Below are 26,295 nucleotides of genomic sequence, written 5' to 3' on the forward strand. Positions count from 1 at the left end.
GAATTACTAAAGAAAATTGTGGGAGCATTGGGTCATCCCACAGTCTGCAAGCAGGCTCAGCTCAAAAGAATCTGGCCCAGAACACAGCACCACTTTCACATTGTCACTTATCTCAGTTATGGTCCTTTGCTTGCAAACAACAGACATAGATTCTGACTAATTTAAGCAATAAAGAACTGATTGGAATAATACAAGAAAACACAGAATTCAAGCAACAAAAAGAACAAATCAGGCTCAAAAAGAACCAGACTAGGGGATCTCCAGGGGCTTCAGTACCAGAAATTCCTGAATCAGTACATTTTGGATGCTGCCAAGAAAATGACTCAATGACTCAATCCAGTCTTCTTTTCTTTTCTTTTTTTTTTTTTTGAGACAGGCTCTTGCTCTGTTGCCCAGACAGGAGTGCAGTAACCCTATCATGCCTCACTGCATCCCTGAACTCCTGAGCTCAAGAAAATCTCTTGCCTCAGCTTCTTGAGCAACTAGGACTATAGGTGCATGCCACCACGCCTGGTTAGTTTTTTAAAATTTATTTTTTGTAGAGACAGGATTTCGCTAAATTGCCCAGCAATCCTCCTGCCTCAACCTTCCAAAGTATTGGGATTACAGGCATGAGCCACAGTGCTGTGTCCATCAACCCTAGTCTTCTATCTGTGTGTCTTTATGTTCTAGATTCAAATTTCTGGCTTCATTTGGGTCATATGCTCTTCATATGAGTGGGGTAGGGGGAGGATGTTTGAGACTTCAAAATACTCAAGACATCTGGATGCTTAATGAAAAAAAAAGTTGTTACAGTGGGGCACAGTGAGTTCACACCTGTAATCCCAGCACTTAGGGAGGCCAACACAAAAGGATTCCTTGAGTTCAGGAGTTCAAGATCAGCCTGGGCAACATGGCAAAACCCCATCTCTACAAAAATACAAAAACTGGCCATGCATGGTGGTGTGCACCTGTAGTCCCAGATACTCGGGGGACTGAGATGGAAAGATTGCTTGAGCCCGGGAGGTCGAGGCTCCAATGAGGTGAGATAGCACCATTGTACTCCAGCCTGGGCTGAGATCCCGTCTCAAAAAAAAAAAAAAGTTTATATATCTCAAAGAATGTGTGAGATATTAAGGGCCACTCCTAGAAGGTATATGGGATTTAATCCTTCCTGAACAGAAGAGTGGATGGGACCTTTTTCTTATAAAGACCTTTTCTTTTCTTGCTTTTTTTTTTTTTTTTTTTTGAGAGATGGAGTCTTGCTCTGTCACCCAGGCTGGAGTGCAGTGGCGCAATCTCGGCTCAGTGCAACCTCCACCTCCCAGATTCAAGTGATTCTCCTGCCTCGGCCCCTACCAGTAGCAGGTACAGGCGTGCGCCACCATGCCCAGCTAATTTTTGTATTTTTAGTAGAGACGGGGTTTTGCCATGTTGGCCAGGCTGGTCTCAAACTCCTGACCTCAGGTGATCCACCCAGATCGGCCTCCCAAAGTGTTGGAATTACAGGTGTAAGCCACTGCACCCAGCCCATGTTATTTTATTTATTTATTTATTTATTTATTTAAGACAGGCTCTCACTCTGTTGCCCAGGCTGGAGTGCAGTGGCATGGCCATAGCTCATTGCAGCCTCGAAATCCTGGTCTCAAGCTTTCCTCCTGTGTTGGCCTCCCAAAGTGCTAAGATTGGGAGCCACTGTGAACCACTGTTCCCACCTGCTACGAACATCTATGTCCATATTTGTACACGTAGACATAAGTTGTCAATTGAGAAATATGGTTAGGTAATGGTTGGACTGCAATTTTCTTAACTGCCTGGAACTTTTAAGTCTCTCAGTCTTTGCTAAGGAGCTCTGTGTGCATGTTGGAACTTGTCTTTAACACTCAGCCAGGCAGTTTTCAACTCTGACTTAGCATTCACTTCCTGCTAATATAGTTTCAAGATCAGCCAGAGGTGAGAGGTTCAGGGCCTTCTCAATTCTTTCCTGAACTTGTACACAGCCCTGGGCATGCATATAGTTCTACTCATTTGTATTGCTTTCTTTTTTTTTTTTTTTTTTTTTTTTGAGACCGAGTTTCACTCTTGTTGCCCAGGCTGGAGTGCAGTGGCACAATCTCAGCTCACCTCAATCCTCAATCTCCGCCTCTCAGTCTCAAGTGATTCTCCTGCCTCAGCCTTCCTGAGTAGCTGGGATTACAGGCATGCACCACCACGCCCGGCTAATTTTGTATTTTTAGTAGAGATGGGTTTCTCCATGTTGGTCAGGCTGGTCTCGAATTCCCAACCTCAGATGATCTGCCCACCTTGGCCTCCCAAAGTGCTGGGGATTACAAGCATGAGCCACCGTGCCCGGCTTCATTGGTATTGCTTTCTAGACTCCCAGGAATCTATCACAGCATGTCAAAGCCCCCTGTGGACATCTCATTCCCCTTCTTTTCCTTTTTTAAAGTTTTTTCATTATTCTATTATTTTGCCCTCATGTTTATCTACTACCTCAGTGTAATCACCTAATGGGTTCCTCTTGCCTGCTGTCCAGAAAAGCGAATGCACTCAGAACAGCAGATTTATAAAGCAAAGAAGGAATTTAATAATTGCAGGTCTGGCCAAGTAGAAGCTACAAATCTTGTGACATCTGGCCACATGACTCTTGAGCAGTAATGCATTATAGAAAAGCAAGCTAGGGAACAAATGGCTGGTTATCATTTAACTCTACCTACATTTTAGCAGAAATCAGCTCTGCCCCTCACCATAATCCTAATCTTGTGGCCTTTCATTAGTCTTAAAAAGGTGGTTTCAGTTTTAAGGAGGAGGTCAGTTTTAGGGAGGTACTATTATCATCCTTGATGCAAAGTTAAACTATAAACTAAATGTCTCCCATGGTTAGCTTGACCCACACCTAGGAATAAGTGAGGACAGCCAGCCTGTGAGGCTTGAAACAAGATGGAGTCAGCTATGCTAGACTTCTTTTGCTGTCATAATCTTTACAAAGGTGATTGCATCCGGCAGCCATGATGTTAAACAATTGCCTCTAATTGTTTTTAATAAACCCCCATAGAGAAAAGGCTCTTTTCACTGCATGAGCTCCAACTCAAGTCAAACAATGACAACCTCGCAATTGGGGTCTTCCAGGGACCTATGAGACAGGTTAAATAATGACCATTCCCTGGGGATGGGGTTTTGAAGGAGCCCCAGTAACATTCTACCTTTCCAGTGGCTGACAGGCTGCTGGTTTCCATTGTGATCATTACAAATTTGTTGCAGCTTGTTGGTTTTGTGGCTTGTGGCTGCCTTGTTGCTTTTTAAGGCTTTCTTCGAGCTGCAAAATGGGAATGGAAATAGAAAAAGTTAAAATGACACAAACTCTCCCTTTCTGAGTTTCAGTCATTTTTCTTGAATAAATATTCTCCAGATTGCTGCAAGCTTTTGATTTTCCAGAATTCTGAAAAAGTTGATTGCATAAATGTTTGAATCATTCTCATTGTTTTTATGGAAGAGAGAATATTGGGAAGGTCCTTACTCCACCACTTCACTGACATGACCTTATAAAAACCTTTTGATCTAAGAATAATCAACCATTTTATAGATTAGTAGTATTGTAGTGCATCTCATCCATTATCTAGTTTCCAAGCTGTATAAATTATGCTAATTTTTCTGCTCTTTTTTTTTCTCTAAGTCCGTTGTATTTCTCTTTGATGTTAAGTAAAGTACTTACTGATTCCACCTGATGATCAGATTGCCTCAGAGGACATCAAGCCATTCTAGCCAAGAGATTAGCTGTTTCACAAGCATTAAAATTAAAGAATGCTTGAAGATTGTAAACTAAGTAGTTTTAAGGTAGGGTTGCCAGATTAGCAAATATAAATACGGGACCCCCAGTTAGATTTTAATTTCAAGGCTGGGTGAGGTGGTTCACATCTGTAATCCTGGCACTTTGCAAGGCTGAGGTTGGAGGATCGGTTGAGCCCAGGAGTTCAAGATGAGCCTGAGCAACATAATGAGACTCCATCTATACAAAAAGTTTTTTTAAAAATTAGCTGGGCATGGCAGTGAACACCTGTAGTACCAACTACTTAGGAAGTTGACATGGGAGGATTACTTGAGCCCAGGATTTCAAAGCTGCAGTGAGCCTTGATCATGCCACTGTACTCCAGCCTGGGCCACAAAGCAAGACCTTGTCTCAATAAATAAATAAATAAAATGAAATGTGAATTTCAGATAAACAATGACAAAATATTTGGGACACATTTACACTAATCATTTTCTTGTTGTTGTTGTCGCTTATCCGAAATTCAAATTTAACTGGGCATTGTATATTTGATCTGAAAGCCCTGTTTTCGGTGAAAAATAAACAAAACAATACCTGTAAAGTCATTCTCAGATGACTTGATGGTGATCCTTTCTTCTGTTTTCTTTTAAACCACTGTTGAAGCTCTTTTCTAGTCTATAAGAGATAACTAGTTTTGATTAACGTAGGTTTAGTTCTTTTATGGAAAAATATGTTAATTTGGCATGGTGACAATCCTGTCCATATTTCTTATACATTCAACAAGTATATTTAAGATGGTCTACTTATATATACTAATCAAGATTTGTAGTCTGTACAACCAGAATTTTAAGTTCAGCTCAGCTCCTAGGAAAATACATGTATAGAACAAATATGCTTATGAAAGACCTCTAGAGAGCCAGAACACTCAAATCAGGAAAACAAGCCAAATCAGTAAAGTCAAGGAATTGCAGGTAGATAGATAAATATGTAGGGAGAGAAAAAGAGAAACAGAGAGAGAGAGAGAGACATAAATTTAAGCAATTAAATACAATGGCACAGTTTATTCCATAATATGGAATTTATTATTCATTAATAGCAATCAGTACAAATCATACAAAGCATCAGTAATTTGGAATCTAGTTGTCACTAAGGAAGACAGGAACTCAAGAAAACTCAGATTAAAAAAAAAAACCCTCAAAATATGTGTTGTGAACTAAGAAAAAAAATCAAAACACCCTCCAGAAATAGATAAGGCTTTGAAGAACCTCTCTGGGACTCAGAGGCAGCTTTTAACCCCTGGTAACACATACTTTCAATCCACTGTAGTCCTCTTACTTAATCATTCAAAAATAATTTCAAAATACCCTTAAGAAATTGAAACCCAGACATGACAGAATTTATATACTATTTCCAACTCTAATTGCTTTTCATATCTCTTCATTAACCATGTATTAATCAACTAGTCTGTGTCAAGCACTGTGCTATCACTCTATCTTTTCAGAATCAATTTCTCTTTGGTCATCAGTCAATCATTTTGCCTTATAATGACACTGGGCAGCTCTAAACATGGAAGCAAGCCCTGGAAGAGACCAATTTGATCACCAAATGTTTTCTTTCTCACTATTCTCACCACACCCCAGGTGCCCCCCCATGACTGCCTTATTTCCGTTTGGCTTCTCTTTGAGACACTGCTTTGTTCCACTGTCTCGAGACTAGCAACATCATGAGGGAATCTGGTGTGGAGAGGCAGAGAGGAGTGTGTATGCGACACTGCCCAGCCCAGTTGCTGTCCAGGGGTGTCAAGTTGCCCTCAAAATATCACTTTGTGCAAGACTCAGCCAGGAGGAAATGACATTCTCAGCCTCCTACGTAAAGACTCAATCACAATACTTCCTTTGATTAAAAATCTAACCAGAATTCTCTACAGCTGCTTGATGTCCTGAGTGTAAGCTCTACATGGAGAAGAAAGCATCAAACATTCATAAAATGGAACTCATTTCTTTGCTTCCACCTGCTGCTCTGAGCAGCAGTAGCCACTCTGCACAGGCAGATAAATTGTGAGTTCTGAGAAGCTAAAAAGATCACCTATTCAAAACTGCAAATATCCTTACCCAAGCTACCAACTGTCTACCCCATCACCACCACTGTGGCCCACAGTTGACCAGATTTTCTGATACTGCCACTTCCAAGGTGATTAAGTCTGGGCAGTGGCAATAGTTCAATTTTTTTTTTGTTTTATTAAAGTTATTTCTGAAGATGGCCAACTAGACGCAGCCAGGAAGACCATCTCCCACCGAAAGACCAGACCATCAGGGAAACTGGGTACACTCTGAGCAGATCTTTGGAGATAAGGCATTGAGAGTGAATGCAGGGAGGACGTAGACCCTGGGCTGAAGGCAGAGGAAGCTGAGAACCATGCACAGGGCTGCCAAGCACCAGGACTTGTTCCTGGCCCCCAGTGGTTCCTTGGGAAGGGGTGAGTTAAACAGGTGGGGAGCAGCTTACTCTCACCACGGACCTACAGACTTCTAGTGCAGCAGACCCCATGACCCCCATTTGAGCTGGCAAGGAGAGCTGTTCAGAGAGGTGGCAGGGGCAGAACTCTAGCCTGTGTGGAGTCCAGAGGGTTTGGCATGAGAATGGCTACAGTGGAGCATGGCCAGGGAGGCCCATCCTTCAGGGCTTGCCATGCTCCTCTGGGTGGCTTTGCCTCTTGGTGACTGCCAGACCTAGACGAGCAGGGCAGTCTTCCCTGTGGGATGGGGCCAATCTAATCCGAGTGCTCCACTGTCAACCAGCTTCTTCTGGGGCCCCAGCCTTGCTGTGCTTGCTTGCAGCATAGCCTTGGATGCCCAATCAGGGTGCTTCCTGAGGGCCTTCATTTTAGCTCTTTCACTGGCAGAGCACTCTTAACCATTGGAGAATTCCAGCAGACTGACCTATGCTAAATGCACCCACCTGAAGCCTCCCTGAACCACAGCCTCCCCCTGCCACTTTACCTGTGTACACTTGCCCATGCCTGCCCTCATGCCAACACACACACACACTGCTTTGCATGTGTGTCTGCATGGGTGGACCCTACTTCTCTTTTCCCACGGATATGTGTGCGTGCATTCCACCACCCCACTGCCAGTGTGAGCATGTGCCTGGATGCCACCACCCTGCCCCCACCCCACCCCCATCAGTGCCCCACCTGTGCCACTGCTTCTGCTGAAATACACATGAGCACAGATCCTGTCATTACCACCACAACAAAGCACTTTGGCCAGCACTCTCCATCAGAGTTTTGTTGCCACCTAGCCAGGAACACTTCGACCCCCTACCAGTGCAGCAAGTTCTTAATCTCAAGGGGCCAAAGAACAAAGCTGGAGCCCTAGTACCAGCCCCACAGGGTTAGAACACACAGCTCAGGAGTGCTGAGCTGAGCCTTGGGCCCCTAAAATCTTCCAGAAACAAAGCCAGTCAGCTGAACCCACCTTATATCACAATCAAACCCTCAAGGATGTCAAAGAATATAAAAGCAAAAAACTCCATCCAAAGGACTGCAGCTTCAAAGATTAAGGAAACATCAGCCCACACAGATGAGAAAGAACCAATGCAAGAAGTCTGGCAACTAAAAAAGCCACAGTGTCTTCTTACCTCCAAACGACTGCACTAGTTCCCCAGCAATGGTTCTTAACTGGCTGAAATGGCAGAAATGACAGACATAGAATTAAGAATCTTAATAGGAAAGAAGATCATTGAGATTCAGGAGGAAGTAGAAATCCAATCCAATGAATATTAAAAATCCAATAAGTCACCAGGCACTGTGGCTCCCACCTGTAATCCCAGCACTTTGGGAGGCCGAGGCGGGCAGATCATGAGGTCAGGAGCTCGAGACCATCCTGGCTAACATAGTGAAACCCTGTCTCTACTAAAAATTAAAAAAAATTAGCCGGGTGTGGTGGCAGGCGCCTGTAGTCCCAGCTACTCGGGAGGCTAAGGCAGGAGAATGGTGTGAACTTGGGAGGCAGTGCTTGCAGTGAGCCGAGACCACACCACTGCACTCCAGCCTGTGTGACAAAGCGAGACTCCATCTCAAAAAAAAAAAAAATCCAATAAAACTATACAAGAAATGAAAAGTGAAACAGCCATTTTAACAAAGAACCAAACTGAGTTGATAGAGCTGAAAAACACTACAAGAATTTCATAATATAATTGCAAGTATTAACAGCAGAATAGACCAAGCTGAGAAACAAATCTCAGAGCTCAAAAACCAATTCTGAAATCAACTGAATAAGACACAGATTTAAAAAAAATTAAAAAATAAAAAAATGAACAAAACCTTTGAGAAATTTGAGATTATGTAGAAAGATCAAATCTGTGACTCATTAGCATCCCTGAAAGAGAGACAGAGAAGGCAAGCAACTTGGAAAATATATTTGAGAATATTGTTCATGAAAATTTCCCTAACCTCACTAGAGAGGCCAACATTCAAATTCAGGAAATGCAGAGAGCCCCTGTAAGATACTGTACAAGATAACTATCTCCAAGACACATAGGCATTAGATTCTCCAAGGTCAACATGAAAGAAAAAATATTAAAGGCAACTAAAGAGAAGAGGAAGGTCACTCACAAAGGGAACCTTCATCAGGCTAACAGCAAACCTTTCGGCAGGAACCCTACAAGCCAGAAGAGATTAGGGCCTATATTCAACAATCTTAAAGGAAAGAAATTCCAACCAAGAATTTTATATAAGTTTCATAAGTGAAGGAGAAATCCATTTCAGATAAGCAAATGCTAAAGAATTCTTTACCACCCGACCTGCTTTTCAAGAGGTCCTCAAAGGAGTGATAAATATGGGAAAAAGAGATCATTACCAGCCACCACAAAAGCACAAATACATAGACCATTGACACTATAAAGCAACTACACAATCAAGTCTGCATAATAACCAGCTAACATCATGATGACAGGAAAAAAGTCTGCACATATCATTAACCTTGAATGTAAATGAGCTAAATGTCCCACTTAAAAGGCACGGAGGCTGGGCACAGTGGCTCACGCCTGTAATCTGTAATCCCATCCTGGCACTTTGGGAGGCCAAGGCGGTTGGATCATTTGAGGTCAGGAGTTTGAGACCAGCCTGGCCAACATGGTGAAACCCCATCTCTACTGAAAATACAAAAATTAGCCAGGCATGGTGGTGCACATCTGTAATTGCAGCTACTTGGGAGGCTGAGGCAGGAGAATCAATTGAGCCCAGGAGGTGGAGGTTGCAGTGAGCCAAGAGCACACCACTGCATTCCAGCCTGGGTGACAGGGAGAAACTCTGTCTCAAAAAAAAAAAAAAAAAAAAAAAGGCACAGAATGGCAAGTTGGACAAAGAAGCAAGACCCAACTGTATGCTGCCTTCAAGAGATCTACCTCACATGCAATGACATGGATAGGATCAAAGTAAAGAGATGAAAAAAAATCTACCAGGCAAACAGAAAACAGAAAAAAAGCAGGGATTGCTATTCTAATTTCAGGCAAAACAAACTTTAAACCAACAATGATCAAGGAACACAAAGGGCACTACATAATGGTAATGGATAATGGTAATGGGTTCAATCCAAGAAGAAGACTTAACCATCCTAAATATAAATGCACCCAACAGTGGAGTACACAGATTCACAAAACAAGTTCTTAAAGATCTACAAAGAGACTTAACCCCATAATAATAGTGGGAGGCTTCAAAATCCCAATGATAGTGTTAGACAGATCAATCGAGGCAGAATAATAACAAAGATATTTGTGAGCTAAGCTCAACACTTGACCAAATGGACCTAACAGACATCTACAGAACTCTTCACCCAAAACAACAGAATATACATTCTTCTCATCTGCGTATGGCACTACCTTAAAATTGACCACACAATTGGTCATAAACAATTCTCAGCAAATTCAAAGAAACGAGAATCATACCAACTACACTCTTGGACCACAGGATGATAAAAATAGAAATCAATACTAAGGAGATTGTTCAAAACCATATAATTATATGGAAATTAAACAATCTGCTCCTGGATGACTTTTTGCGTTAACAATGAATTTAAGGCAGAAATCAGGAAATTATTTGAAACTAATGAAAACAAAGATCTAGCATATCTTTAGATATAACATATCTCTGGGACACAGCTAAAGCAGTGACAAGAGGAAAGTTTATGGCACTAAACACCCACATCAAAAAGTTAGAAAGATGTCAAATTAACAACTTAATATCACACCCAGGAGAAAAAAAAAAAAGAGCAAACCAACCTTAAAGCTAGCAGTAGAAAATAAATAACCAAAATAGAGCTGAACTGAGTGAAATTGAGACATGAAAAACCATAAAGAAGATCAACAAAACCAGAAGTTAACTCTTTGAAAGAATAAATAATATTGATAGACCACTAGCTAGACTGTGATGGTTAATATTGAGTGTCAACTTGCTTGGATTAAAAGATGCAAAGTATTGTTCCTGGGTGTGTCTGTGAGAGTGTTGCCAAAGGAATTTAACATTTGAGTCAGTGGACTGGGAAAGGCAGACCTACCCTCAATCCGGGTGGGTACTATCTAATCAGCTTCCAGCTCAGCCAGAATAAAAGCAGGCAGAAGAACATGGAAAGACTAGACTGGCTAAATCTTCTGGCCTCCATCTTTTTCCTGTGCTGGATGCTTCCTGTCCTCAAACATCAGACTCCAAGTTCTTCAGCTTTTGGACTCTTGGACCTACACCAGTGGTTTGCCAGAGACTCTCGGGCCTTCAGCCACAGAGTGAGGGCAGCACTGTCAGCTTCCCTACTTTTGAGGTTTTGGGACTCAGACTGGCTTCAATTGCTCCTCAGCTTGCAGACAGCCTATTGTGGGACTTCACCTTGTGATGATGTAAGTCAATACTCCTTAATTAAATGCTCTTTAATACATACATCTATCCTATTAGTGCTGTCTCTCTAGAGAACCCTGAATAATACCTAGACTAATAAAGAAAAAAGAGAGATTCATATAAATACGAGCAGAAATGTCAAAGGGGACACTACCACCTAATCCAAAGAAATAGAAAAACCCCTCAGTTTTTGTGCATAGAGGTGTTCACAATAGTCAGAACTATTATGAAATAAAAGGCATCCAAACAGGTAGGGAGGAAGTCAAACTATCTCTCTTCATAGGCAATGTGATTCTTTATCTAGAAAACCCCATAGCCTCTGCCCAAAGGCTACCAGAACTGATAAACAACTTCAATAAAGTTTCAGGATACAGAATCAATGTACAAAAATCATTAGTATTTCTATGCAACAATAACATCCAAGCTGAGATCCAAATCAAAAACATAATCCCATTCACAATAGACACAGACACACAGACACACACACACACACACAGAGACACACAAGTATACCCAATACCCAGGAATACCACAGCTAACTAGGAAGGTGAAGAATCTCTACAACAAGAATTACAAAACACTGTGAAAGAAATCGGAGATGACATAAACAAATGGAAAAACATTCCATGCTCATGGATAAGAAGATTCAATGTTGTTAAAATGGCCATATTGCCCAAAGCAATTTATAGATTAAATGCTATTCAATATATAAATGTTTATATATTCATTGTTATTTTTCACAGAATTAGAAAAAAAAATTCTAAAAGCCATATGCAACCAAAGAAGAAGCTGAATAGCCAAAGCAATCGTAAGCAAAAAAAAAAAAAAAAAAAAAAAAAAAAAAAAAAAAAAAAACAAAGCTGGAGGAATCACATTACTCGACTTCAAACTATACTACAAGGCTACAATAATCAAAATAGCATGGTAATGGTACAAAACCAGACACATAGACCAATGGAACAAATTAGAGAACCTAGAAATAAAGCCATATCCCTTCAACCATCTGATCTGCAACAAAGTCTACAAAAACAAGCAATGAAGAAAAGTCTCCTTATTCAATAAGTGGTGCTACGATAACTGGCTAGCCATATGCAGAAGATTGAAACTGGACCCCTTTTTTTCACCATATACAAAAATCAACTCAAGATGTATTAAAGACTTAAATGTAAAACCTAAAGCTATAAAAGCCCTAGAAGAAAACCTAGGAAATACCATTCTAGACATAGGTCCTGGTAAAGTTTTCATGATGAAGACATCAAAAACATTTGCAACAAAACGAAAAACTGACAAACAGTACCTAATAAGTTAGAGAGCTTCTGCACAGCAAAACAAACAAACAAACAAACAATGGAGTAAACAGAAAACCTACAGAATGGGAGAAAATATTTGCAAACGATGCCTGTGACAAAGGTCTAATATGCGAATCTATAGGAAACACTATACACATATTAAGCAAAAAAATCAACAATCCAATTAAAAAGTGGGCAAAGGACATGAACAGACACTTTTCAAAAGAAGATATCCAACAAACATATGAAAAGATGCTCAACATCACGAATCATTACATAAATGCAAATCAAAATAAAAATGAGATACTGTCTCACACCAGTCAGAACGGGTATTAAAATAGTCAAAAAATAGGCTGGGTGTGGTGGCTCAAGCCTGTAATCTTAGCACTTTGGGAGGTTGAGGAGGGCAGATCGCTTGAGCTCAGGAGTTCAAGACCAGCCTGGGCAACAGGGCAAAACCCCGTCTCTACAAAAAATATTTAAAAATTAGCCAGGCATGGTTGTGCCTGCCTGTAGCCCCAGCTACAGGCACGTAAGGTGGGAGGCCAAGGTGGGAGTATCACTTGAGCCTCAGAGGTGAAGGCTGCAGTGAGCTGAGATCGCACCACTGCACTCTAGCCTGGGTGAGAGTGAGCCCCTGTCTCAAAAAAAAAAAACAAAAACAAAAACAAAAAACCAAAAAACAAAAACAAAACAAAAAACAGCTGGGTGCAGAGGCTCATGCCTGTAATCCTAGCACTTTGGGAGGCCAAGGCAGGTGGATCACCTGAGGTTAAGAGTTTGAGACAAGCCTGGCCAACATGGTGAAACCCTGTCTCTACTAAAAATACAAAAATTAGCTGGACGTGGTAGAGCACACCTGTAGTCCCAGCTACTCAGGAGGCTGAAGTAGGAGAATTGCTTGAATCTGGGAGGCAGAGGTTGCAGTGAGCAGAGATCACGCCACTGCACTCCAGCCTGGGTGACACAGCAAGACTCCGTCTCAAATAATAATAATAATAATAATAATAATAATAACATGCTGGTGAGGCTGTGGAGAAAAGGGAATGCTTACACAGTGCTGTTAGGACTGTAAATTAGTTCAGCCACTGTGGAAACCTGTTTGGTGATTTCTCAAATAATTTAAAACAGAACTACCCTTCAACTCAACAATTGTATTATTGGGTATACACCCCCCCAAAAAAAATCATTCTATCATAAAGACACACACATGCATATGTTCATTGCAGCACTATTCACAATAGCAAAGACATGGAATCAACATAAATGCCCATCAATGGTAGACTAGATAAAGAGGTGGTACATATACAGCATGAAATACTTTGCAGCCATAAAAAATAATGAGAGCATGTTCTTTGTAGAAGCTGTAGGTCGTTATCCTAAATGAGCTAATGTAGGAACAGAAAACCAAATACCACAAGTTCTCACTTACATGTGGGAGCTAAACACTGAGTACACATGGACACAAAGAAGAAAACAATAGGCACTGGAGTCTACTTGAGGGTGCAGGGTGGGAGGAGGGTGAAGATAGAAAAACTAACCATCAGGTACTATGCTTATCACCCGAGTGACGAAATCATCTATACAACAAACCCCCGTGACATGTATTTACCTATATAATAAATCTGCGCACGTAGCTCTGAACTTAAAAGTTTAAAAACACAAAACAGCCGGGCACGGTGGCTCACGCCTGTAATCCTAGCACTTTGTTAGGCCAACGCAGGCAGATCTCTTGAGGTCAGGAGTTCAAGACCAGCCTGGCCAACATGGTGAAACCCTGTCTCTACTAGAAATACAAAAAGTAGCCAGGCATGGTTGTGGATGCCTGTAATCCCAGCTACTCGGGAGGCTGAGGCAGGAGAATTGCTTGAACTCGAGAGGCAAATGTTGCAGTGATCCAAGATGGCACCATTGCACTCCAACCTGGGCGACAGAGCAAGACTCTATCTCAAAAAAAAAAAAAAAAAAAAAAAAGAACAAAAATAACAACAACAACAACAAAAAAACAGTTTATGATGTATCTCTCAGAAAGCAATATTCCATTTATGTTTCAGGACTGGATTTCTCTATGGGCTTATTGGTGTATATGGGAGACAGAGCATGTTCTAATAAATATTGTCAATATTTGCTTACAACAAATTTCTTTCTTCTTTTTTAAAATTTTCTTTATTTTAGTTTGAAAAAAAATAGAGATGGGGTCTCACTAGGTTGTCCAGGCTGAGCTTGAACTTCTGAGCTCAAGTGATCCTCTTGCCTTGGTTTCCCAAAGTGCTAGGATTATAGGCATGAGTCATTGTACCTAGTATCTCTCTCTCTCTCTCTCTTTTTTAAATAAAATAGAGACAGAGGCGAGGTGCGGTGGCTCATGCCTGTAATCCCAGCACTTTGGGAGGCTGAGGCAGGCAGATCACGAGGTCAGAAGTTCAAGACCAGCCTGGACAACATGACAAAACCCTGTCTCTACTGAAAGTACAAAAATTAGCCGGGCATGGTGGCACATGCCTGTAGTCCCAGCTACTCGGGAGGCTGAAGCAAGAGAACCGTTTGAACTCGGGCAGCAGAGGTTGCAGTGAGCCGAGATCACACCATTGCACTCTAGCCTGGGTGACAGAGCGAGACTCTATCTCAAAAAATAAATAAATAAATAAATAAATAAATAAATAAATAAATAATAGAGACAGAGTATGACTATGTTGCCTAGGCTATTCTTTAACTGCTGGTCTTAAGCAATCCTCCTGCCTTGCCCCCGCTAAAATGTTGGGATCACAGGTGAAGCCACCATGTCCAGCCTTTTTTTTTTGCTTTCTCTCTCTCTCTCTCTCTCTCTCTTTCATAAATTAGAGATGGAGTCTCACTATATTGCCCAGGCTAGTCTCAAATTCCTGGCCTTAAGTGATCCTCCCACCTCGTAATCTACTTTTTGGGGACTAATGAGGTGTAGCCAAAATACAACATGTGGGAGGCAGTAAATGTAGAGATTAGGAGTAGATTTGGCAAGCCAGACTGCTGTGGTCACACCCCAGCACAGAATTTATGAATCCGGCTCCTCTCCATTCAAATCTCTGCTAAAAATCACCTGCTTCTGGAGGCCCACCATGACTATTCTATTTAATACAGCTTACCCCACTGCCCTATCACTCTCTACACCATTCTCATTTTATTATGCTCAGAGTATCTATTATTCTCTGAAGAAGCATCTCTTAAAAATCTAGCTGGTAATCTTCTTTCCTTATTAGAATGTAAGCTCCATGAGAGCAGGGATCTCTCTGTATCAGAATCTGTATTGTGCTTGGTAGGTAGTTGACTCAATAAACATTTCTGAGTGAATGAATATATTATACGGAAATTGAAGAGTACAAGCTTCTCCACATAAGCACGTGGCGGAAAAGACAAAAAGAGAGGTAGAGAAAAAGACTCTGTTTTTATTTAAGCTTCCCTCCCCTGTTGAAATCCACTACTCCAAAAAAGGGAGACACTGACCAAAACAGAAACAAAAGAAACTAATTCTTGGTTTTTATGCTTCCTGATAATTTAAGGGATTTTCATAGATAGGTTTGACAAATGCAATTTTTTTGCCTTAGGCACTGGCACTAGAAACTATTAATAAACAAGATTGGCCTACAGAGGGTGCTAGTTCACTTCAAAAAAGTAAAAGAAGTGCATGCGCTTTTCCACTGGGTCTGGGAAAAGAGTTTACAAAACAAGCAGAGACACAGCTTAGTAACAACTAATGAAACGTCTAAATTGCCACATTTTGCTTCTTAAAAAAAAAAAGGAGGAATCTGTGAAAGTGCCAGAGGCATTCAAAGATGTCCCCTGAGGAAAAGAATTGGCATCATTTTTCAAATGCAAAGAGAAGCTAAGCTAAGAGAAGCATCCATTTAAAAAGTTTTTTTAGTTCTTATTTTTGATAGAGAAGGGGTATCACTATGTTGACTGGCCTGATTTTGAACTCGGAGGCTCAAAGGATCCTCTGCCCCTCAGAGTGCTTGGATTGCAGGTGTGAGCTACCAAGAGAGGCATCCAGAAGTTGAAAAGACTGAATCTGTTGTGAAACAGAAGACCCAGGTCGGGGGAAGTTGTTGCCAGCCCTGGAGGGAGGAGAGGTGACAGGCCTCTGCCACATTCCACCCCCACTTCATGCTGGGACATGGGGACCTGGAGACCTAGTGTGAGATGCCTGTAGACTCTGTAACTGGAGGAGTGTTCTGACAGCTGTGTTTCCTGAAACTGAGTCTTGGTTTCAGAGTTCAGCAAGGGATATGCATGGTGGTGGTAGCGTTGGGACAGAAGCAGGGCACTACTTGAGAGTTTTGAAATATGTAATTTGTCACAGCAAGGACAAGGGCAAGTGAGCCTGGCAGGAGGGAGGAGCCTCTTCAAAGTCTGGATCTGCAAAAAAAATCTTCGGAAGAGGAAATGAAACAAACAAGCGAGTTCTTAAAAAAGCTTTTGAGCTCTCTAAATGAGCAATAGTTGAGGCAGCTTTGATAGTCCAAAGCTAACCTCAAGGCTGGGATTCTTTTATTTATTTATTTATTTATTTATTATTTTGTAGAGATGGGAAGGGGAGGGGTCTCACTATGTTGCCCAGCCTGGTCTTAAACTCCTGGCCTCAAGCAATCCTCCAGCCTTGGCCTCCCAAAGTGTTGGAATTACAGGCAAGAGCCACTGTGCCAGGAAAAGGTTAAGAGTCCTTTTTTTTTTTTTTAACTTCAAGGTTGAGATTCTTAATCCTAGCACTCTAGACGTCATATTCCAGTGATCAGATGCAGAATCCATAAGTGCTCTGACAGGTCTTATCATTATGTGTGGTGTTTTCACTTAGTGAGTGCCCTTGTTTTGTCAGTTCAAGGTGGCTTGCTTAGTTACTTTATTGTAATGTTCAATGGCTAAACTTTAAACAAAAATCAATAAAGGGCAAGGAATGAGTTTGCAAAAACTATCAGCCACTTCCCTCAATTTAATTGTAAAATCAATCAAATCTGTTTTTTGGCACAGTGCAAGGAAAACATCTATTTGTCCAATAAACTGTCTCATTGATTAAATGGTTCATTTGGAAGAGATAACAAAAGTCTAAGATTATAATCTCAAGGAAAAATGTATCTTGCAAACATGTTTTCAAGATCCTGAGATCATATTATTTTCCTTTAAGGATTTGCTTCATCCCAGGTGTTCATCTAATCCTACTTTTGCTATTTTTAATCATTATTCATCTATGTAAAATGGAAAATCTATTTAGATGCTTAAAAGTCAACGTAAGCTCACAAACCTGAATTTCAGCAACTAAAAAGGGAGAAGTAATAATGATTCAGTTCTTACTGGGAGCTACTTTATACACTATTTTATTTGGACCTCATAACAACTATATGAGAGAGAACTGTGCACTCTCTGCCAGGGGTTAGGGTTAACATAAAGCCAAAACCCAGGCAGGTCACGAAAATGAGCAAAGCAGGCCAGTTTTGAGTGCTGTCACCTTACAAGGAGGTGGAAACAATGTTTCCGGATCCTATTTCTTAAGAGAAGCCAAAAGATTTATGTAAAGTCTCCTGATTTTTTTTCAATGGTGGTAATTGATTAAAATAAATATTTCCAATACTGTATGTACTGAATAAAGAAAATTTGGGGCTGACCCTGGCCCAGCAACTGCCACTTAGCAATGTCTGGTATTGAAGTGAAAATAAGGCTCAGGGCTGGGCACGGTGGCTCATGCCTGTAATCCTAGCACTTTAGGAGGCCATGGTGGGCAGATTGCTTGAACCCAGGAGTTCCAGACTAGCCTGGGCAACATGATGAAATCCTATCTCTACAAAAAGTACCAAAAAAAATCAGCCAAGCATGGTGGCAGGCACCTGTAGTCTCAGCTACTTGGGAGGCTGAGGTGGGAGGATTGCTTGAGTCCAGGAGGCTGAGGTTGCAGTGAGCTGAGATCACACTACTACACTTCTGCCTGGGCAACAGAGCAAGACTCTGTCTCAAAAAGAAAAGAAAAGGCTCAGGAAGGTGACATCACTATGCTAATTCAAGGAGGAATGAAAGGGTGACCTCATGGGACAGTAGATCAGAGAATGTTCTACCTGGTGGCCAGTCTATTTGCGGGGAGGGGTCCCTAAGAAGAGGCTGTACGCTGGCTTGGGTTAGGGAGGGCCAAAGCTCGGGGGCCTGGGGGAAGGAGAGAAGCTTAACCGAAGTTTGGCTAACAGGCATTTTGTTCTGATTGATCAGTGGTGACAAGCAGTTCAGCTAGTCATTTAGGAGGTCAAAAACAGAAGACTGGAAGATCCCTATCTAGTTTTGTCATCAGTAGACAAAGGGGCACTCATGAAACTTGTCTAAGTCATACGGGGAAGGGTGGCCCCTTGCAGTAAGTCATTTTCCAGAACGTAAAAGGGCAATGGGCTTTCTTAACCTTCAGGTAAAATTCCACTTTGTCAAAACATAAGCATGATGTAGACAAAGGTTGAGAGTGAGATCAGGCTTATTGCCCAGTCTTAAGCCATTTAAACCCAAGGTGGACTTTCCTCTCAGGAAAGAAGGGAAGGAAAGAAGCTAGGAAGGCCCTGGCTAGGTTCTGTGTGGGTTGGGGAATGTGAATCCTGATGGAGCAGCCTAAGGAAGTCAAGCAGCCCTGTAGCAGCAGCCGTGGGGGAGGTTCCTCCTGGGAGTGGAGGAGGGCGAGTGCTGCAGGTCCGTCAGTGGAAATGGGACTGGACCATTAGGCGGAGAAGACTTATCGAAGCTGCGAAGTCCAAGATCAAGGTGCCAGCAGATTCTGTTCCTGGTGAAGGCTATCCTCCTGTTTTGCAGGTGGCTACCTTCTCGCTGTGTCCTCATATGGTGGAGAGTGAGACTTCATCTAAAAAGAAAAAAAAAAAACCCACTCCGGACATAGTGACTGTGGCTGGGTCTGGGACTGCAAGAAGACCATCCTGGTGAGAAGATCTTGACCACAGGTGATATTCACCTTGGATAAAAAACATTCTGATAATTCAGAATGTTTGTGCAAATAAGATTTCTAACCCAGTTCTATGGAGGTATAATTTATATATGGTAAAATTCACCTCTTTAGGTATTCAGTTTATGAATTTTGAGAAATGCAATCACCAACCACTACAGTGAAGATTCAGAACATTTCCATCACCCCAGAAAGCCTCCTAGTGACCCTTTGGAGTCAGTCCCCTCCCCTCAGCCTGAGCTCCTGGTGACCAGTGATCTGATTTCTATCCGTGTACTTCTCCCTTTTCCAGAGCATCACCTGAGTGGAACCGCACAGTATTCCACCACAGTATTTTGCATCCGACTTCTTTTCCTTGGCATGTGCTTTTGAGATTCATCCTTTGCTGTTATATTATCAGTGGTTTGTTCCTTTTTGTGGAGAGTATTTTATTGTTTGGATATACCACAGTGTGTTTATTAGTTTACCGCCAGTAGATGGACATTTGTATTGTTTCCTGTTACTGGCTGTTAGAAATAAAGTTAATATAAATATCAAAAAAAAACAACCAATAAAACAAGAAGCTAGAAAGTTGCTAGTTTTCAGTAGAGGGGGACAGGCTGCTGTAGAAGCTCAGGACTGCTCTGCTTTTGGCACCCAAAGGTGAGAGTGTTTTGCTGAAGGCAGCAGCTGTGAGGAGTGACAACTCCACCAAAGTCAAGGAAGCAGGTGTAGAACAGGCAGATCATAGGTGGCAATCTGTGGTCCTAAAATACCCTGGAAAAGACCGGGAGCCCTTACAGGATTGGGAAACCAAGAGAAAATGTGGGGCAAAAAAATTCCTCAGGTTTCATTCACAGTCATCCCCACAGCCATCTTAAGTCATCAAGAAAGATTCGGAAAAGCTCCAAGAATCAGCAGATGGGGGCTAGTGCAAAATAATACTTTTTGTCTTAATTATTAGTAATCTCAATCCCTCACTCAATTCTTAGGTTGATGCCACCTGGGAGGTAATATTTACTACATTGCATTTCCATAAATGGTGACCTTTTTTGTATGGATGTTGGACACCAGGGAATGCTCTTAAGTTAACTGCATTTCATCAGATCCACCTACTATTTAATTTGATCTTATTTCTATCATTTCACCTCAAGATTTATTGTTCTTATCTTACATTCTAAAGAACTGAGGGCTGTCTTTGAAGTGGATATGAAAAGTTTCACCTCAAACAGTCTACCAATATATCATTGAAAGTTTAAAATAACAAATACAAGAACAAAAATACTCTCCACTTGTCCAAGCATCCCAGGAGGTCTCTGTATTGTTTAAATTACTTCTGAGTTTAAATTGCAATTGCTCTAATAAATTAGCTAACATCTGCTGTCTGCCTGATGATGAAGACCACCCTACTAGAAACCAAATACACTCTTTGCTTGAGTCATTTATTTACTATCCAGGACAACACTGACTCACAGAAGTATAATATGAGCCACATTTTATTTTAAATGTTGTAATAGTAACCACATTTTAAAAAGTAGGAACAGATAAAATTAATTTAATAATACATATTTAGCTCAGTATATCAAAAGTATTATCATTTCAATACATAATCAATATAAAAATTATTATTATTATTTTGAGATGGGATCTTGCTCTGGCACCCAGGCTGGAGTGCAGTGGAGCTCACTGTAACCTCAACCTCCTGGGCTCAAATGATCCTTCTGTCTCAGCCTCCTGAATAGCTGGGACCACAGGCACACACCACAATCCTGGCTAATTTTTTTATTCAACTTTTCTTTTCTTTTTTGAAACGGAATTTCACTCTTGTTGCCTAGGCTGGAGTGCAATAGCACAATCTCAGCTCACTGCAACCTCCATCTCCCGGGTTCAAGCAATTCTCCTGCCTCAGCCTCCCAAGTAGCTGGGATTACAGGCATGAGCCACCACTCCTGGCTAATTTTGTATTTTTAGTAGAGACGGGGTTTCTCCATGTTGATCAGGCTGGTCTCGAACTCCCAACCTCAGGTGATCCGCCCACCTTGGCCTCACAAAGTGCTGGGATTACAGGTGTGAGCCACTGTGCCTGGCCTTATTTAACTTTTTAATTTAATTTTTTATTAATTAATTTTTTTTATTTAATTATTTTATTTAGAAATTTTTATGTAGAGACGAGGTCTCACTATGTTGCCCAGGCTGGTCTCTAACTCCTGACCTCAAGTGATCCTTCTGCCTCAGCCTTCCAAAGTGCTGGGATCACAGGTATGAGCCACCACACTCAGCCAATACAAAAATTATTAATGAGATATTTTATATTCTTTTGTCTTCATACCAAGTCTTCAAAATTATGTGTGTATTATAATCTTACAGCACATCTCAATTTGGACCTGTTACTGAAGGAGATTAGCCACCCCAAAATATGCCACTTTGGCAAAACGATTATTTTGAGCTGAAAGCAATTATGAATTAACAGACGCTGGAAGGAGGTCTCTGCCCTCTCCTTATCTGCCTAAAATCAGGGCATAAACTTCCCTTGGTGCAGGTCCCCTCTCCAACCCTCCCCTGCCAGGAAAGGAAGAATGACTATTATCATTGGAGAGTAGGAGTCAACACTGAGATGAGTTGCATAAACAGAACTTACTAAAATAACCTTTACTTTCCATTGGTTCTCCCATCATTTCGTAGTTACTTCCCTATGATTTACCATCCTTTGAAGCCCAAACTCTTTTCTCTTTGTTAAAATGGTATATAAGCCCTCAAGTCTAACTGCTTCTTTGAGTTTCACTTCTATTATGTGAACTCCCATGCACATAACTATTAATAAACATTGTGTGCCTTTTCTCTTATTAATCTGTCTTTTGTTAGTTTAATTTATTTAACTTAAGAAGATGGAGGAAAAGTTTTTCTTCCCCATCACTACATTTCAAGTGCTTAATAGCCACATAAAGCTAGTGGCTATATATTAGACAATGCAGGTCTAGGAGAATATGTAGCATAAATCATTTCTAATCTACACTTTATTTTTTTTTCTTATGCAAAACCTATTTTTGTCAGTACTTTTTCCATGGTTGCAGAAAATCAGCATAAACAGTGTTACATTTTAGCAGCTACCAGCAATTAGTAAGGTAATGGAGTCTGTAATACTTTAGTTTTATATTCTTGAAGGTTTCAGAGCATGAGAAAAAGACCAGTCCTTTCCCAAATTTCTTCGTACTTTGGTCCTGAAAAAGCTATTACTAATAGTTCTGCAAAGTGAAAAAAAGTAAATCTCAATTTAAAAATTACATGTGGTTTTAAAAACAAATAAATACAAAACGAGACTATATCAAAAAGCCAGGCACGGCGGCTCAAACCTGTAATCCCAGCACTTTGGGAGGCTGAGGTGGGTGGATCATGAGGTCAGTTGTTCAAGACCAGCCTGGCCAACATGGTGAAACCCCATCTCTACTAAAGATACAAAAATTAGCTGGGTGTGGTGATAGGCACCTGTAATCCCAGCTACTCAGGAGGCTGAAGCAGAGAATTGCTTGAACCTGGGAGGCAGAGATTGCAGTGAGCCAGGTCGTGCCACTGCACTCCAGCCTGGGCGACACAGCGATAGAGTGAGACTCCTTCTCAAAAAAAGAAAGACTAAATCAAAGTAAGAATTCACTTTGTACTTTGCTGGAATTTTCTATTCTGTAGTCAATGGTGGTTTCTAGTAGTGCAGGGTAGGGAAACTCCAGAGCCCAACTAAAATAACCACATTTTCTGAAGTTAATTAAAAGTATAAATTAGTGTTATAAATAGCAAGATGTCCCATTCAATGGTTTTAATTATTTTACTTCTTTGAAACAACAAATGGATTTGATTAAAGAATAATTTGATCTATTAAAATGTAATTAAAGGCATGTGTTTGAGCACTTCCATTATTTCTCCAAAAATATAAAGATGTGCCCTTTATCCCTTTGTATATATATTTTGGCTGCATTTAAAATTTACACAAGTGTTCAATACCTAAAATCTAAAAGTAGGATTAGATGTAAAATTCCCACATGATTGTTATTTTATTTTTCCCACCACCATATCAGACATGAAAGATGAATTGCAAATCTTCTTCCTACTTTTCTTTCATGCTCTGCTCTGCTCTGAATGAAGACTCATGCTGTAGCAGTTAAATGAAAATAAGATCTTTTTTCCTTTGGCTTATCTTTACTAACAAAGGATTTTTTGGGGGGGGGTATAATTCCTGGTAAAGGAGAAGAAAAAAACTCATCATTAACAGGCCCAGCAGACTTTATGGTGATATCAATTAAATTTTTGATAAATGAATGACTCTCTGAGTAAATGAATGGATATGGCCATGACATAGGATGTAACAAATACTCAGGAACCTGGTATTAGAATCAATGCCCAGTTCTGAGAAGGCTCTGAGTGTCATCCATAGTCCTTATGCAGTCTTCCACGTGTGATTACTCCATGATGACTATTCTCTAGAAGCTTATATAAAAATAAATCTGCAGAAGGTTAGGGATGTTTGGGGGCTGTTAGTACAATTCTTCAAAGGAGCTGAAGGTCTGATCAGATCTGTACAACTTTGCACACCTTGCATCCTGCCACATCACAAAATCTCTGCTGTTTAGTTCAGCTATTACTGCAACTATTCACTTAAAAAACGAACTGTCAAGAAAACAAGTTGTGGCTCTACTGAAGCCTAAAGCCAACCACACTGTGTTGCTTCTAGCCTTGTTTTGTGTTCTGATTCTATGCCAGGGGTTTAACTTACAGTTCACGGACTCCTACTTGGATCATGCTTTGGGAAGTCTATGAACTTCCGGAAATAGCATGAGTCTTCTCTTTTTTTTTTTTCATTTTTCTACAAAGGGCTTTCAGTGGATTCTTGCAGGACCAAGAACCACTGTGCAAAGCACACATGCACACTGGGAACTGAGAAGCAACACTGTCATAATCAGTCAACTGAGAAGAGCCCACTGATGCCTGACTGCCAAGGACCCTGCTAAGCTGCTTTGCGTCAAGAGAACAGACAATCCTGGCTTGGCACATTACATTTCAGCAATGGGGTGTCCTTTGGACTAGCGGCTTCCATTCAGTCCACACACAACTGTAAACCACACTGGGCTTTACGGATCAGAATTTTTTTACTATAAAGATCGTGCACGGGGGTAGTATATCAAATTGTTGTGCCCAGGTCTTCTCCACCACACCTATACAGGGGTGGTGATTGAAGTTAAGAGCATCACTTTTTTTTTTCTTTTTTGAGACAGAATGTTCCTCTGTCGACCAGGCTGGAGTGCAACAGCGCGATGTCAGCTCACTGCAACATCTACCTCCCTAGTTCAAGTGATTTTTGTGCCTCAGCCTCCCGAGTAGCTGGGATTATAGGTACCCACCACCATGCCCGGCTAATTTTTGTATTTTTAGTAGAGACAGAGTTTTGCCATGTCGGCCAGGCTGGTTTCGAACTCCTAACCTCCAGTGATCCGCCTGCTTTGGCCTCCCAACATGCTGGGATTACTGGTGTGAGCCACCGCACCTGGTCAAGAGCATCATCTTTTGATACAATAAACAAAAGTAGAACTTGACCGTGAGGTAATTGCCATGTCATACCATGGAAATAGCTGCATGAGGGATGGCTGAGGCTATTCATCTCTACAAATCATTTTCAAAGTTTATCTAGGTTATTGAACCAAAAAACCATGGGAAAAAACAATGGTATGTATTCTTTCACACTTGATCTTAGAAGCGATGGTATGTATTCTTTTATTCCAAATACTTATCAAGGTCACCTAATAAGAGCAATTTATCTCCATGAGAAATTTTGTGCTTCTGCCTTGGCCCATGTTAATGAGCCATGTTTGGCTCATGGTGCTCATGCCCATAATTCCAGCCCACCTTAATGTACTAAAGGACAAAATCACACAGTTTTCTCTTATATATGCAGAAAATAATGTTTAAATCAATTGTGAACTTTTGAAAAAAGGTGTTTACAAAGCCAGTAATAGATAAAAAGTTTTTTAAGTTGCCAAAAATCAGCAGCAAATTTAACATTTATTGGGTAAATATTAGAAGCATTTCCTTTAAGGTTGAGAATGAGCTAGGATGCCTCTTGTTTTTTTGTTTTGTCTTAAAAATTTTTTTGAGACAGTCCTGCTTCAGCCCCACAAAGTATTTTGGGATTACAGGCATGAGCCAGCATGCCCGGCCTCTATGAGGCCTTTTAAATTATCTTTTCTTCCATGTAATATTGGGAATTTTGATCAAGAGACATAAGTAAGCAAAAAGATCAGAAGAAAGAGAGTCAGGAGACTCAGCTGTCATTATTTACAGATGATATAAATATTCACAGAAAACTCACAAGAGAATTGGCAGAATCTGTTTAGAATTGTGAATAGAGTTCAGCAGAGTTCTAGAGACCTTTCTGAGCTCTATTAACCTAGGAATTAACCTAACAAAAATGCCCAGCTTCTCTTGAAGAAATCTTTAAAATTCTATGAAAGCTGTATTTTTCCAACTTTAACGTACCTCCAGATAACCTGGGGATGTTTAAAAAGCAGATTCTGATTCGGTAGCTCTGGGGTGGGGCGGAGCCTGCGTTGACATTTCAAAGCCTGTCAGGTGATGCAGCAGGCCCTGTACAACACTTTGGGTTGATGGTCCTGATGTACTTAAAGAATACATGCAGACAGAAGGCATGCTCATGTGGGGACTCTTTACCATTGCAAAGACTCTCATTCTCTCCAAACTAGTCTATGATTTTTAATACCATTCTCACCAAAATCCCAGTAAAATTTGGGGGTCAGAGGTACTTACTTAATTTACATGAAAAAAGGTCAACTTTCAGAAAAAAAAGTGGGGAAAATGGAGAATTTGGCTACCATACATTAAGACATGTAACAAAACCAGGGTAATTAAAAAACACCACCACCAATTTGATAATGCCCAGGAACAGACAATAAAACAATGGAACGGAATATAGAAACAACCCAGAAACAGACCACATGATATTGATTTATGAAAGACATGGCATCAAAACTTTGTGGCTCATGCCTGTAACCCCAGCATTTTGAGAGGCCAAGGAGGGAGGATTGCTTGAGGCCAGAAGTTCGAGACAAGCCTGTGCAATATAGTGAGACCCCATCTCCATTATTAATAATAAAAAAAAAAACCTTGGTGAAACAAAAAATACATTGATAAATGGTATGCACAAAACTGGCTTACTAGATGGAGAGGATAAAAAATTCTCTGACACACACACACACACACACACACACACACACACACAGTCTAAGCTAAATACCTGAAGTTGTTTATGCTTCTGGTAGAGACTGGTCTTGGGCTTCTGATTCAGAGGCAGAAAGCAGAGGCGAAAGACACACTCTTTCTTTTTTTTTTTCCTTTTTTTTTTGAGACAGAGTCTCGCTCCATTGGCAGGCTGGAGTGCAGT

Source organism: Pan paniscus, chromosome 10 (assembly GCF_029289425.2).
Source record: "Pan paniscus chromosome 10, NHGRI_mPanPan1-v2.0_pri, whole genome shotgun sequence".
NCBI classification, from domain to species: Eukaryota; Metazoa; Chordata; class Mammalia; order Primates; family Hominidae; genus Pan; species Pan paniscus.